Here is a 15306-nt window from a genome sequence, read left to right as displayed (position 1 = left end):
CTTGATTCGATAATTGTTGCTCATCGTGCAGGTGAGCCTGGGTCTCTTCTGGTCGCGCTATCGACGAGGTACCGGCGGCTGCGCCTGTTGCAGTTTTGCCGCTGAATATAGTAAAAACCTTTACCCACTAAGTAGGAGGCCCAATTAAAGGATGCCAAGAGCTAACATATCCGCTCTGGAACTATGGGTGCCAAAAAGTGTATTGACGGAAATCGCACCCTCCCAGGCACTGCCCATAAGAATTTGTTTTTTTGCAGAAACCTCTCCTGGAGTGTTCTCATCAACTCCACAAAGTTTCATGACGATCGGATAAAAAGTGTCAATCCGCAATCAACTTTAATTGTCATAAAACGAATCGCTCCCTGCCGGGGATACACACACACACACACACATATTATATAATATATATAATATAATATATATATATATATATATATATATATATATATATATATATATATATATATATATATATATATATATATATATATATATATATATATATATATATATATATATATATATATATATATATATTATACTATATATATATATATATATATATATATATATATATATATATATATATATATATATATATATCTAAAACTGTGAAATGTGGTAAATTGTAACTTTTGGCTCTTCAGCCCCAAAAGGTTGCCGACCCCTGGGCTAGCTCTTTATGCCAAGAGACAAAAGTTTTATTTTAACGAGTAGGCCTACAGGATGCTCAGTTTAAATTAAAAATATCATCCTAGGCCTACACGATGCTCAGTTTAAAAATTCTTAATTAATTTTTTGTGATCGAACGAAAGGATATTTTTGAAAACTTTCTTCGGCAATATTGTTCTAAATTATGGCAGGAATCGATTGGTAAATGTTTCAAGTCGCTAAGTGGTCTGGTTGCCGAGATATGGGCCAAAAACTGCATTTTTTTCGAGGTTTTTTGGCTTTTGCGGGAAATCCAGGAAGGAATTCCGGGAATTTTTTTTGGCCCACAATCATCCTCGGAACTTGCTTAATATATTTGCTTTAGGAACTAGTCCTCGATATTGCTTCGTTGAGGAGGAGATACGACTTAAAGCTGCGGACACGCTGCGGACACACATCCATCCATCCATCCATCCAGAAATGACGAGTCGCAATCCCCTAGTATGGAAATTGCGCTAAAAATTATAAAAATAGGTCTATATAATAGAACCTAATTTATTACCTATACGATATAATGCATGCAACGCATAGCATTTTTTTTTAAATTTGTATTAAACGCGCTATTTACAAGGTATTGTTACATTTATTGTACTTTAGCGAGAGTATGTGATTAATGAGCAACACTTAAATATCAGATTCGTAGGAGAAAATAAAGGAAACAAAATACAGCCCCCAGTGAGGATTGAACTCACGACCCCTGGTTTACAAGACCAGTGCTCTAGCCACTGAGATATGGAGGCTTATATTTAGTCTGTTATCTGTATTCTTAAATTTCGTTTGTACACTAATACCATATATAAAAATTGTTCATTTGATTTAGCTGAAAATTCGCAAAATAAAATGTAGATTTAAAACCTGAACTTTAATCGAATTTTTGTTGAATATTTAAAGTAAAATTTAAGGATAATCCTCTATACTGCTTATTTTAAAAACTCAGATTTTGTTTTATGTAGATGTCGTATGATAAAGTAAAACTAAAACCTTAACACTCCCCACATACGTGTAGTATGAGCTATGTGTTAAGTAAACAGAAACAGCTGGTTGTTATTGATTCATCCGCTAATCTCATTCAAACAATTTTATCGTTTTTAAACTTGTAACTAGAATAGTAATTTTTTTTTTTTTAGTACTAGTTTGGTTTACTTTTAGATTGCTTTATTTTTTTTTTAATATTTTTTTTCACCAAGTTATTTAAAGTTATTTAATATCCTTAAAATAAATTCTGAATATAGTTACGTTTTAATAATTTCGTTTATAATTTGTTTAATTACTTATATTTAGTGAGTTAAATAACAAATGATTTAAGCAAAAATAAGACTAAATTTTACTAGTAGCCTACACGTTACAACACGAATGTAGGATTTTATTCTTGAATCTTTACCGAACAGCTCATTTACTTTTGTTCTTTATTTCATGAACGAGAAAGGCGTAGAGACAAATGGATAAAAGGCTAAACGAGCAAGACAAAACGCTGTAACAATTTTTAAAAAGAAGGGAAATGACCAAAGAAAATATTCAGATTTTGTTTAAAATCTGTTATTTCCGCAGATTCGATAACAGCGCTACAGTTTATAGAGCTTTAATTGCTTAAAACAGTTTGTGTAGTGTACATATATCTAACATAATGTCCATAATTTATTGATTTTGTTTTTAATTCAATTAAAGAACAGCTAGTAGTATGTTATCACCTTCTTATAATAAACATGTTGAGTTAGGGGGGGGGGGGGGGCGAAGTTGTAGCGGGGTGGGGGGGAGAGGAAAAGGTATTTTCCTTCCCAAAGCGAAATTTAAAAAAAAAATGATGTAGAAATTATACGTACCAGACATTTTGAAAAGAGCAATTATTGTAAAATGCCATATTTTACTTAAAATAGAAGATTTTGTTTTGACTCATTAAAGTCTATTGTCAAAATTAGTTTCGTGTTCATTACCGCAAAAAAATATTGTTGTAAAATGCATAAAGAAGAAAGACAAGAGCAAATACCGTTTCTAAAAGATAATGTCAGAAAAAATGCTGAAGTCGACGTAAATACACAAAATATACAAGTGTACTCTTTATTTTAATGTTTTTGATCATGCTTAATAAAACAAATATAAAGTTTAGTGGTATGCTTTCCACACCAAACCTAACGATGCCTTTTATTATATTTTAATTTGTCCCTTACGTAAGGGATCCAGAAATATACAAAAAAGTACAAACTGAAAAGTGATTAAATATTTTTTAACACTAGTTAAATAATAATTCTTAAAATAAAGCTAATGTTTATTAATGTTTTTCAATTATAAATGAAAATATGGTACACGTTGTATTTTATTTTATCCATAACTAGTACACAACTTTTTGCCTACAGAATAATTGAATTCATCATATTAGTAAAACAGTAATAAACACGGTGCATTTTGTTATGAGTTGTTTGATTCGTTTTTGTTTGAGCTATTTTGTTAAGTTATTTCCCTTGTATTTAAAAATTGTGTCCCTTCAGTAAGGGGTACATAATTAATATTAAATAAGGGATTTTCGTGTAATTATTTTTTAATATAGTAAATGTTTTTTTGAGTGAAAACGATATATAAGATAAATGTTGAAACAATCGATATTACTGCACGAAATAGTGATTTATATAAAATTATGTAAATAACATTTTGAAACATAAAAAAACATCGTATTATATTACTACTTTCCCAATGAAATGTGTACTGCGTTCTAATTAGCTTTGAACTTTTTTGAATATATCATTTTTTTTCAAACGATTAATTTACTTTTCTCAAATTTTCTTGCAATTTTTTAATTAAATAAAATTCACAAATATCTTATTGTCAAATTAAATATAACCAGACATTTAGTGTTACACCCTTGGAGGAGGGGGTTGGTGGATCGCATCAAAGCAAAAAAAAAAACATATACACACGTACATTTTAATTGAAGTTCAAAAATGCATTCAACTAAAATTGAAGACTCACGAAATGTTGGGGAGGATGACTTCTAGAAGGATTGTGCTGATATTAGAGAAAACAATGCTAGAACCTTCTGTGTTAATCACTGACTAAAGATTAGCACATCGCTATTATTGACTTTCAACAATTTAAATATTTTAGTTGTGTTCACTGGCCACTTGACATGTCTAACTCGACATGATGGCCCAAACACATTGGGCCACAACACGGGTGGCCAAAGGCAGTATCGATCTCAACCTATGGGTTTTTGTAGTTTGGGTTGAACTTTACCAGGAGGTTCCTAAATTTATTTCTTTATCAAATCATTGTCCCATTTATAGACTTGCAATATTTTACTGTTGGCTTTGTCAACTTCTAGCTCCAATAACATGAGTAAACATAGTAGAATTTCAATATGGATTATTCTTTATCACTGTTTGAATACGAAGAGTAAAAATGCGTGCAATTTACTAAACATCCGAGGTTTAGTTTTTGTTAACGCCAACCTCGTGTCAGTATCATTATTTAATTTATTTCTTTGTTTTGTTTTTAATTGGAGAAGTGTTTAAAATCCACTATGGCAGAAATATGTAAACACAACATTGAACTAAAACTCGAAAAGCAATCAATTTCACCTTTGGGTATGAATCGTGCACACTACAACAACATTGTGTGAGCAGTGTTTCAACTAATGCGGAATCATTACGCAAATTCAAGAATTCATGTTTGTAATTTATCGGGAATGCTGGCAACATCAATGGGAGCAGAGTATGAGTAGATTTGCACCCACCTCAACCTTTCAATTTATTTTTCCAACCCATTTTGGCGCCCCTTAAGGTCGGCGCCCGGGGACATATGTCTCCCCCCCCCCTCGCTACGCTCTTGAGTATGGGTATCCTGGGCAGAACAGATTCTTCTTCTTTCAGCTCAGGTAAAATAACGCCGCAGTTCGTTTCAAGAGATTCAAGATGCCCAAAAATCGCTTCTTTCAAATTGTTATTTATCTCACAATCATATCCATCTACCACGCTGCAGATTTTCTGAAACACAACAATATTTTTAAGATTTAATTTTTTTCGCCAGTTTTGCAGCTTTGATAAAAATGCCCCGAAATTATCATAAAAGAGATTATTCGTTTAGGTTCCCAGAAGCTTCAGGTTAGGCTTATGTTGATGTTCAAATATATCTGCTATGTATGATACTCTCTCCATATACTCTTTGTTGTTAAAGTATATCAAATGGTGTTGTTTCCTTTGACTTCTAAGAACAACTTGATTTCATTGTTCAATTCAAAAACACTATTCGCAATATTTCGTTAGACAGCCAGCCAACTGTAGTGTAGAAAAGCAGAACCTCGTGATCGTTATTCATGTCTTTGCGCTGCTCTTTAAGGGCTCCAGATTTAATATTTACGACTTTTATTAGCAATGATGTCGGAAGAGTCTTGCTGGCGAGAGAATGCCGGTGGATCATGCAGTGGATTCCTCTCGGTTAGGGAGCTAAATCTTTTTCTGTTTTCTAGAAGCCCAATTTTGACCTAAACATAGATGGCGCACCATCTGTACAAACCGCACAGCCGTTTTCGCATTTTACTCATCCAGTTAAAAAAAAAAACGATATCTTCCTAAAATACCAACTCTTCTTTGCTATCATCTGAATGAATATATTTCACAAAGACAAGCAACTACGAAAACAAACTCAAATGATGTTTTAGTTTTGAAGGTTTCATAGACTTATGACTGAGAACAACTTTGACCACAGGTGCTTTGACCATAGGGGGTTTGACCACAGGGGGTTTGACCACAGCGGAGCTTTGGCCATATGGGGTTTGACTATACGGGCTTTGTCCAAAGCGGGGCTTTGTCCAAAGCGGGGCTTTGACCACAGATGGGCTTTGACCATATGGGTTTTGACTACAGCGGGTCTTTGACCACAGCGGAGCTTTGATCTCAGAGGGGGCGGAGGGTGGGGGGGGGGGGCTAACCATAATATATAGATTTTAAAATAAAAATGATTGATTGTTATTTGATTTCAATTTATGATATAATCAATACGATTTCATACATGTTTCCTGAGAGTCCATTAATAGTACTAAAAAAAGTCCTCAACGATATTTTAGTTTTGCAATCTTGTCCGTTTGTCTGTGTGTGTATGTGTGTATGTATGTATGTGTGTGTGTAAACAGGATAACTTGAGTACCGTTACAGCTAGGTTGATGAAATTTCATATATAAGTATTATATCAAAATCGTAGATCCTTATCAACTTTTGAGCGATTTCCGAGTGGAACTTTTTCTACTTTGAATTTTTCAAAAGCATATAACTTGAGTACTATTTCAGATAGATAAATGAAATTTCACATGTAAGTAAAAGATCTAATTCTCTGCCTTCTGTTAAATGTTGAGTAATTTCTGTTGAACGGAAGTAGTAATTTTTGCTATTTCCGATTTCTCAAAAAACAAATGTAAATTTATAAAGGACTAATAATATTCCGCACTATTATCCACATTTTATTTGGCGTTCACTTGGTGTGCAATTCTTTTTTCTACGAGATTCTATTCTATTTTAAAACGTTTAAGTATTTAAAAGGGATTAAAAATCATGTCTATATCCTGAGTTGCCATCCCCTGTTGTTTCATATAAGAATATTCGAGAAAGTTTAGGGGATATCACTCCCGGTTTTTTTTTTTATTTGTTGAAGCGTAAAAAAATAATATTAAAAGTGTCTAATGGGTGAATAATTAAAGCAATTAATACAATAAATATGTGATTAGATGGAAATATCTTATACAATGTACATTCAATATTGCATTGGGAGATGAATTGTTTACATCAGTAAAGGGAGAGAAACAATATTTTTTTGACTTTCGTGGTATATCCACATTTGTTTCCCTTTGACCACAAGACTGAAGAAGTTAATTTGAGGATGGAAGAAAAGTTTGTTAGTTAAAATCACAAGGGGTTGTGTGAGGAAACCAAAGTGGCCTTCTTCAAAGGAAGGCGATCCAATTTACGTATTGGCTCACATTTTTTTTCATATTTTTGCTGAAGATACGAAGAGCGGTAAATCACTTGATTTCGAAAAATATGAAAAAAAATATCTAGAAACCAATGCAACTATTAGCATCAATTGCTTCAGCATTACAACAAATAAAACGAAGGATGGATTCACTGAGAGATTTGAGCAATTCAAAACAAATGCAAGTACTCTGACGTTCATAGTAGACTCTCTCCACACAAAAACAAATGATACTAACTTTGAACTTTTTGGAATTGATGCTGGTTCGTTTCAAATGCAATTGCTGGATTTGAAAACGACTCATTTGTGGAGCGGAAAATTCACAGAACTCAAGAACAAATAAAAATAGTTCGAGGTTCAGTAAAACATGCACGTTACGTTGCACAACTGGACAGCTCTAAAAGAAATGCCGCGAGTTGAGTCACTCATACATGACGCATGGAATAGATTTGCAGGATGGTACAGTAACGTGGGGAAGTTGACATCTGGAGTGCTGACGATCTTTAGGTCAACATATTCGTGCAAGCAAGAGTTCTCTTACATGAATATAATTAAAAAAAAGTTAAGTAAGAAGCTAACTAACAAATATAAATCTCGAGGCGTGCTTGAAACTTAAAACAAGAAGTTATGAACAAGATTTAAACAAACTTTCAAACGGCATGCAAGGTCAATGCTTCCATTGATGAAACTAATAGAAATAGTCAATGATTATAGTTATATTATATGATTACTTATTTTATTATTCTATTAGAGCTAGCTAAAATACAATGATATGTTTTGTGCGAAACGTGTGTATTTAAAAATAATATATGAATAAATATAATTATTCCATATTTAAAGCTATTTAAATTTATAAAAACCTAATCCTAAATATTGGAAAAAAATGTTAGTGGCTCTTTAAAAACTGGTAAATTTTGTCTCAAAAGGTTGCCGAACTCTGAGCTACCCTAACAACTAATACGGTGGCTGGGCATAGTGCTGACAAAATTATCACTTCGTATGCCAACTACATTGAAAAAGAAAAGATGCATGAAAGAAACTCTGCAGGCAGAGACTTATTTAAGATTGGAGAAATTAATTAGGTAGTAATGCAAGTGTCTTTATTATCATGTATCGATGACGTTATTAGTATCGTGTGTACTTTTCCGTCCTTAGAATATTTCCTGTATGTTCCTTTCACGTCACATTTTTTTTTTCCGTTTGACGCTGAAAGTTTTTAAATGTGCTCGTGTTTCTCTATATTGTCCCTGAATAACAGATAGACAGAGTGCCAGTAAGACAGAGAGACATAACAGTGAAACTATTATTGTAGAATAAAACGAATTACTTGTTACTGGTGTGTTGCAAACAGATGGGTTGCCTATTGCCTAATGTTGTACAACCTAATCAATACAGGTGGCTTACCTCTTGCCTAATGTTGTACTACCTAATATATACAAATTACTTGACATTGCCTAATGTTGTCCTACCTAATCTATACATATGACTTGCCTATTCCTATTGCCTAATGGTGTACTACCTAATCTATTAGGATGACTATCGTTTAAACGTGGAACCATTTGATTACGTTACCTGCCCGTACATAATAAAATTAAAAAAAAACACCAGGTAATTTATTAGGTTTAATACCAGTTTAATATAAAGATTGTTACTGGCTGTAACGACGCCATTGCTGTCCACTAATTTTTACACATTCCTCATCCTTTCTCACATCTTGTTCAGTGGTTCTAACTACGTTTTCATCTAGACCAGCAGTAGCATGTACCGTTTTAACTGAATAAATGCGCTCTATAAAAACCATCAACAAGAGGGGAAACAATCCAACCTATGTACCATCATACAACTTTCTAACGCTAACACAGTGGACACAGACGACACTTGAACAAAAACATATTAGTAGAAATAATATTTTCTGTAGGCCAACCAGAACAAGCCTTCGCCGTTTTAAAAGTTAAAAGGCGACAACTGGTCATTGGATTGTTGCCCTGTCGTCCACACAACTTGGTGGTTGACATAGAGGGTGATACACACACCCTCCTCACTCAACTCAATGGTTGACATAGATGGTGATACACACACCCTCCTCAATGGTTGACATAGAGGGCGATACACACACCCTCCTCACCCAGCTCAATGGTTGACATAGAGGGTGATACACACACCCTCCTCACTCAACTCAATGGTTGACATAGAGGGTGATACACACACCCTCCTCACCCAGCTCAATGGTTGACATAGAGGGTGATACACACACCCTCCTCACCCAGCTCAATGGTTGACATAGAGGGTGATACACACACCCTCCTCAATGGTTGACATAGAGGGCGATACACACACCCTCCTCACCCTCCTCAATGGTTGACATAGAGGGTGATACACACACCCTCCTCACTCAACTCAATGGTTGACATAGAGGGTGATACACACACCCTCCTCACCCAGCTCAATGGTTGACATAGAGGGTGATACACACACCCTCCTCAATGGTTGACGTAGATGGCGATACACACACCCTCCTCACCCAGCTCAATGGTTGACATAGAGGGTGATACACACACCCTCCTCACTTAACTCAATGGTTGACATAGAGAGTGATACACACACCCTCCTCACCCAGCTCAATGGTTGACATAGAGGGTGATACACACACCCTCCTCACCCAGCTCAATGGTTGACATAGAGGGTGATACACACACCCTCCTCACCCAGCTCAATGGTTGACATAGAGGGTGATACACACACCCTCCTCACCCAGCTCAATGGTTGACATAGAGGGTGATACACACACCCTCCTCACCCAGCTCAATGGTTGACATAGAGGGTGATACACACACCCTCCTCACCCAGCTCAATGGTTGACATAAAGGGTGATACACACACCCTCCTCACCCAGCTCAATGGTTGGCATAGAGGGTGATACACACACCCTCCTCACCCAGCTCAATGGTTGACGTAGAGGGTGATACACACACCCTCCTCAATGGTTGACATAAAGGGTGATAGACACACCCTCCTCACCCAGCTCAATGGTTGACATAGAGGGTGATACACACACCCTCCTCAATGGTTGACATAGAGGGTGATACACACACCCTCCTCAATGGTTGACATAAAGGGTGATAGACACACCCTCCTCACCCAGCTCAATGGAAGGTGGACAGTTTGTTTTTACATAAGCAAACACGGTCATGTTGCCTGTAGAAATGTGTTCATCTGTGATAGTGACAATATAATTAGAGATTAAGATAGAAACTACATGGAGGTATTACATCAGGAGGTAGATTATGCATTGCGATACATAAGAACAATCCACATAGCTCTTGATACAACAAGACTTTTTTTATTTTCCCTATTTGAAAGGGAGCCATAAATTTTACAGAGTAATAAAGACAATGTTAAATGTGTAGGCAACATGAAATATGTATATAGTATATATTTTTTATTAGAGCTTGTGTTTTGTATTTCAGGCTATAGCAATTATTTTTAACATCTGTGTAAAAAATTAAGTTATTAAACAAAAATGTAATACAAAGTGTTGTTAAGTAAAAAAATTTGATACACATTTTTAAGGTATATTGAGTATTATATTAATTAATTGTGCATGTATTTTTAATAAATTAATGCAAAGAGTTGTTTCCCCTATTTTTTAAAAAATGTATTTTAAAAAAAAATATTCACATAGGGGAAGTAATACGTTTTGAACTGGCCAAGCAAAATTGTACTGGCCGCTGCATTTAAAAAAACGAGAGAGATGGAAGATTATTGTTGATTAAACAAATTAGACATGGTCTTTTCTATTATTGATTTCAACATGATCAAAACGGGATCAAGTTTGAACCCTAGGGCAAATAAAGCTCGACAGCTAGGGGCAGTAATTCTTCTGGGACTGCGTAACGCTTTTTTTTTTGGACGATTTATACCTCCCCCTTCCCCTCCGTCACACATCGTCACAAAAAGCCAGACACCCCTTAAAATGAAGTCATACCTCAGCCTACAACCCCCTCAAAATTGCAGTTGAATTTTTCTTAAAACAGCTATATTTTCTCAAAATCTTGTCGGATTTCAGGCAACATAGAGTGTTTAATCAATTTCCATTACAATTTTTAAATACAGTTTTCTAAAATTCGTTTTTTTAATAATGCAAAAGCATGACATCACACCATCTGAACACCACAACCCCCCCCCCCCCCCCTTAATCACACACCGTTACAAAATTACGGACCCTTCTCCTTACATTCTTTACGTGATTAAAATAATTCACAAAATATTTTACGTCGAATATTTTCCCGAGTTCGGTCTCATACAATCAGTCGTGTTTGCAACACAGAGTAACAAGTAGTTATTTTGTTATAGTTTAGTTATTCTGATTTTCTTCATTACCTCCTCCCACCCCCCCCCCCCCTTTCCACATAATAACCACTAATGACATCGAGCAGAAAACAATGGCTACTATAGCAAACTAAACTCTACTAACCTGGTATTAGGAAGTTACTAGACTGAGACCACGTGACCACACCACTATTATACCCGTACAATAAACAAGAACAAACAGGAGAGGATAACGTGACAACAGACATCACATAACACGAGGGTTGAAAAAGAAACAATACGGACAGGTAACATATAAAACGAGGGTTGAACATGAACAATACGGACAGGTAACACATAACACGAGGGTTGAACATGAACAATACGGACAGTAACAGCGTATAGTGAACATTTATCCATCAATACTATTCGCTACAATAATACATTAATCTACAATCTCAAGAAAACAGTGGCATCTAATCCCTCCAGATTATCCTACTATACTCGCACTATATAATGTGGACTGACTGCGAGCATAAATATTGGAGCGCAGTGATTAGTTCACATTTAACGCTATTTATCTCAAATAAAATATCAAGTGTATTTACCTAATCCTTATGAAATACCACAATATTGGAATATAATATTACTGGCTCTTTAAAAACTGTGAAATTTTGTAAATTGTAACATTTGGCTCTTCATCTCTAAAGGTAGCCGACCGCTGGGCTAAGATCAGTGCAGATTTGTCCCTTTTGTAAGGGATCCAGAAATCTAAAACTAAACACATAAATGCAAATGTGATTGAGATTATGTTAACACAACTTAAATAATGATTCTTAAAATAAAGCTAATGTGTCTCTGTTCTAAGTGAACATTTGGTACAAGTTTTATTTTTTATCTAAAATTAGTACAAAATTGTTTGCATACTGTACAATTGCAAACATTGTATATATAAAACAATAAAATAGAAATGGTGTATTTTGTTATGAGGTGTTCGATTCGCTTTTATTTGAGCTATTTTGTTAAGTTATTTTCCTTGCATTGTAAAATTGTGTCCCTTCTTTAAGGGATATAGAATTAATCTTAAATAAAAGGATTTTAGTGTAGTAATGCATCGTTTTTTTTTTTTTACTTAAAGATCTATAAAAAAAGGAAGTAAAAAATTATTCTGAGTGAAAACGATATTTAAGATAAAGGTTGAAAAATCGATATTACTATAGGACATTGTGATTTATATATAACTAGTGTGCCCTTCCCGCGCGTTAATGCGATCTTCAAAGTTTAAACAAATTAAAGAAACACATTATGAAAGTAATGATGACATTACATTTACATTTTTTATTGAAACTTATCATTCCTTTAAAAAAGGAAGTATTATTACATTTAATTTGCATCTTCAAAAATGTATAAACTAATTTTATACGGAAAACTATTATAACATTCATTGTACATTTTTACTATAACATATTTATCATTGTAATATGGACATATGATAAACATTTACTTTATATATTAATTGATACGTTTATAGCATTTTAATATATTGTTACCATTTCTCAACTGTCATCTTCCCAATTGTTTTGCAAAACGTTAGGCGGATGCATCATATCGAAGTTGAGCACGCATATTGGTTGTCAATGTTAATTTCTTTACATGTTGCCATAGAACAGATGATTTGAGACATGCATAAAGCGCATCGGCCGGTGTTGAACGTGGTATAACTGACAGACTTTGTCTAAAATAAAATGACAATAAAATGATAGATCCGCCAAAGAGCTGCCCAATATCCCTCAAATCTTGAACTGTGCCATCAAACGCTTCCAATGCTTTTTTTTTTGAGCGCCTTCGTGCATTCTTCCCATATGGTCAGCTCACATGTTTGGTGAACTTTTCCCATTCCAGAATTTTTGGTGATATTGCATGTTGGCGTCTCGATGGAATGCAAATTCAACGGTAATTTTAGGGCTGAATGTGCTGTTCGACCACCATCTAAAAGTGTTGCTGCAATTGCAGATGATGCAATTGCCATGGCAATTTTATGTTTCGATCGTATCGTTGCCAAAATGATTGAAAAAAGAAAGCGCCTGAGGCGCCGGGAAGTGCCATATCGGGCACCCGACCACGTTGCTTTATATTTATATATTACATATACTTTTGTATGTATGTATATACGAATGGGTATATGTATTCATATATATTTTTTTCTGGGTGTATTTAATTTTTTTTACCTCCCACCATTCATGGATTAACACATACGTTATTACAATTCTCAACCAAACCATTTATCTCAGGCATATTTAGCAACATTGAGTTAATGTAACACCCCCCCCCCACTCACCCGCTCCCTACCACTGAGGCGATTGCTTTAAACTGTGCTAGGATAATACTAACGATTTTCAACTATAGTCGGTTATAAATATAGCTTGATGTAGCATGTTTTCTCTAACATTAACAGGTTTACGTCATAGTCACCCCCCCCCCCCCCCCGCTCTACCCTTGTCGGTATTTGTCAAATTTGCTCTTAAAAGACTATTTAACTCTAATTAATCACTTAATTAAATGGAATTATCATTTTTCTGTATATATTTTGCTATTTTTTGCTTTGGTGTCACCTCGCCCCCTAAATGGTGTCACCCGGTGTGGTTCGCACCCCTGCCTCCCCCATCGCGATGCCTATGATTGTAATTACAACAATTAGAGAGCTATTGTGATAGTCTTTTACTTAGCTAGTGAGTTGGGGGGGGGCGAAGTTGAAAGGGGGTGGGAGGGAAGAGGAAATGGTAGTCCCTTTCCCAAAGCAAGATATTTTTTTTTTTTTGGCCTCAGACATGTAATTTACAGCGTCAGTTGTGTGTTCGCTTTAGTATTACAGTTTTCATCATCGGCTTGTAAGGACTGATACAGATTTACAATAGTAATATTTCTTTCTTACGAAATAAAAAAAAAATGATATAGAAAATATAAGTACTAGACATTTTTAACAGAGAACTTATAAATCCTAAATTTTACTTTAAATTAAAGGTGTACATGTTTATTATAAGAAGTTGATAACATACTACTAGCTATTCTTTAATTGAACTAAAAACATAATCGATAAATTATGGACATTATGTTAGATATATGTAAACTACACAAACTGTTTAAAGCAATTAAAGCTCTATAAACTGTAGCGCTGTTATCGAATCTGCGGAAATAACAGATTTTAAACAAAATCTGAATATTTTCTTTGGTTATTTCCCGTCTTTTTAAAAATTGTTACAGCGTTTTGTCTTGCTCGTTTAGCCTTTTATCCATTTGTCTCTACGCCTTTCTTGTTGATGAAATAAAGAACAAAAGTAAATGAGTTGTTCGTTAAAGATTCAAGAATAAAATCCTACATTCGTGTTGTAACTAGTAGGCTACTAGTAAAATTTAGTCTTATTTTTCCTTAAATCATTTGTTATTTAACTCACTAAATATAAATAATTAAACAAATCATAAAGGAAATTATTAAAACGTAACTATATTCAGAATTTATTTTAAGGATATTAAATAACTTTAAATAACTTGGTGAAAAAAAGTATAATGAATAAAAAAGCAATTCAAAAGTAAACCAAACTAGTATTAAAAAAAAAAAAATTACTATTCTAGTTACAAGTTTATTCAAACGATAAAATTGTTTGAATGAGATTAGCGGATGAATCAATGACAACCAGCTGTTTCTGTGTACGTAACACATAGCTCATACTACACGTATGTGGGGAGTGTTAAGGTTTTAGTTTTACTTCATCATTTAACATTTACATAAAACAAAATCCGAGTTTTAAAAAAAAGCAATATTGAGGATTATCCTTAAATTTTCCTTTAAATATTCAACAGCGAATTCGATTAAAGTTCAGGTTTTAAATCTACATTTTATTTTGGCAAATTTTCAACTAAATCAAATGAACAATTTTTGTATATGGTGTTAGTGTACAAACGAAATTTAAGAATACAGATAACAGACTGAATATAGGCCTCCATAGCTCAGTAGCTAGAGCACTGGTCTTGTAAACCAGGGGTCGTGAGTTCAATCCTCACTGGGGGCTGTATTTTGATTCGTTTTTTTTTCTCCTACGTATCTGATATTTATGTGTTGCTTATTAATCACATACTCTCGCTAATAGTCGCTAAAGTACAATAAATTTAACAATACCTTGTAAATAGCGCGTCTAAAAAAAATGCTATACGTTGCATGCATTATCGTATAGGTAATAAATGTGGCTTATTATATAGGCTTATTGTTATAATTTTTTCATTAATGGCGAACTTTCTTTTCTTTCGCAATCGCCAGTTAATCAACGAAAGAACATACAT

General features: G+C 34.3%; 2 non-coding genes across 2 annotated transcripts; one reads left to right on the top strand and one right to left on the bottom strand.

The window, feature by feature from the left end:
* Positions 1–1378: 1378 nt before the first annotated feature.
* Trnat-ugu (transfer RNA threonine (anticodon UGU)) lies at positions 1379–1451 on the bottom strand. The gene has a single exon. It is a non-coding gene; the product is annotated as a tRNA-Thr (tRNA).
* Positions 1452–14965: 13514 nt separating this feature from the next.
* Trnat-ugu (transfer RNA threonine (anticodon UGU)) lies at positions 14966–15038 on the top strand. Its single transcript has one exon. It is a non-coding gene; the product is annotated as a tRNA-Thr (tRNA).
* Positions 15039–15306: the final 268 nt, after the last annotated feature.

Source organism: Physella acuta, unplaced genomic scaffold (assembly GCF_028476545.2).
Source record: "Physella acuta isolate Inbredline_101_S28 unplaced genomic scaffold, ASM2847654v3 ptg000521l, whole genome shotgun sequence".
Taxonomy (NCBI): Eukaryota; Metazoa; Mollusca; class Gastropoda; family Physidae; genus Physella; species Physella acuta.
Note: the sequence above shows the minus strand (reverse complement) of the source record. Positions and strands in the feature narration are given on the sequence as shown.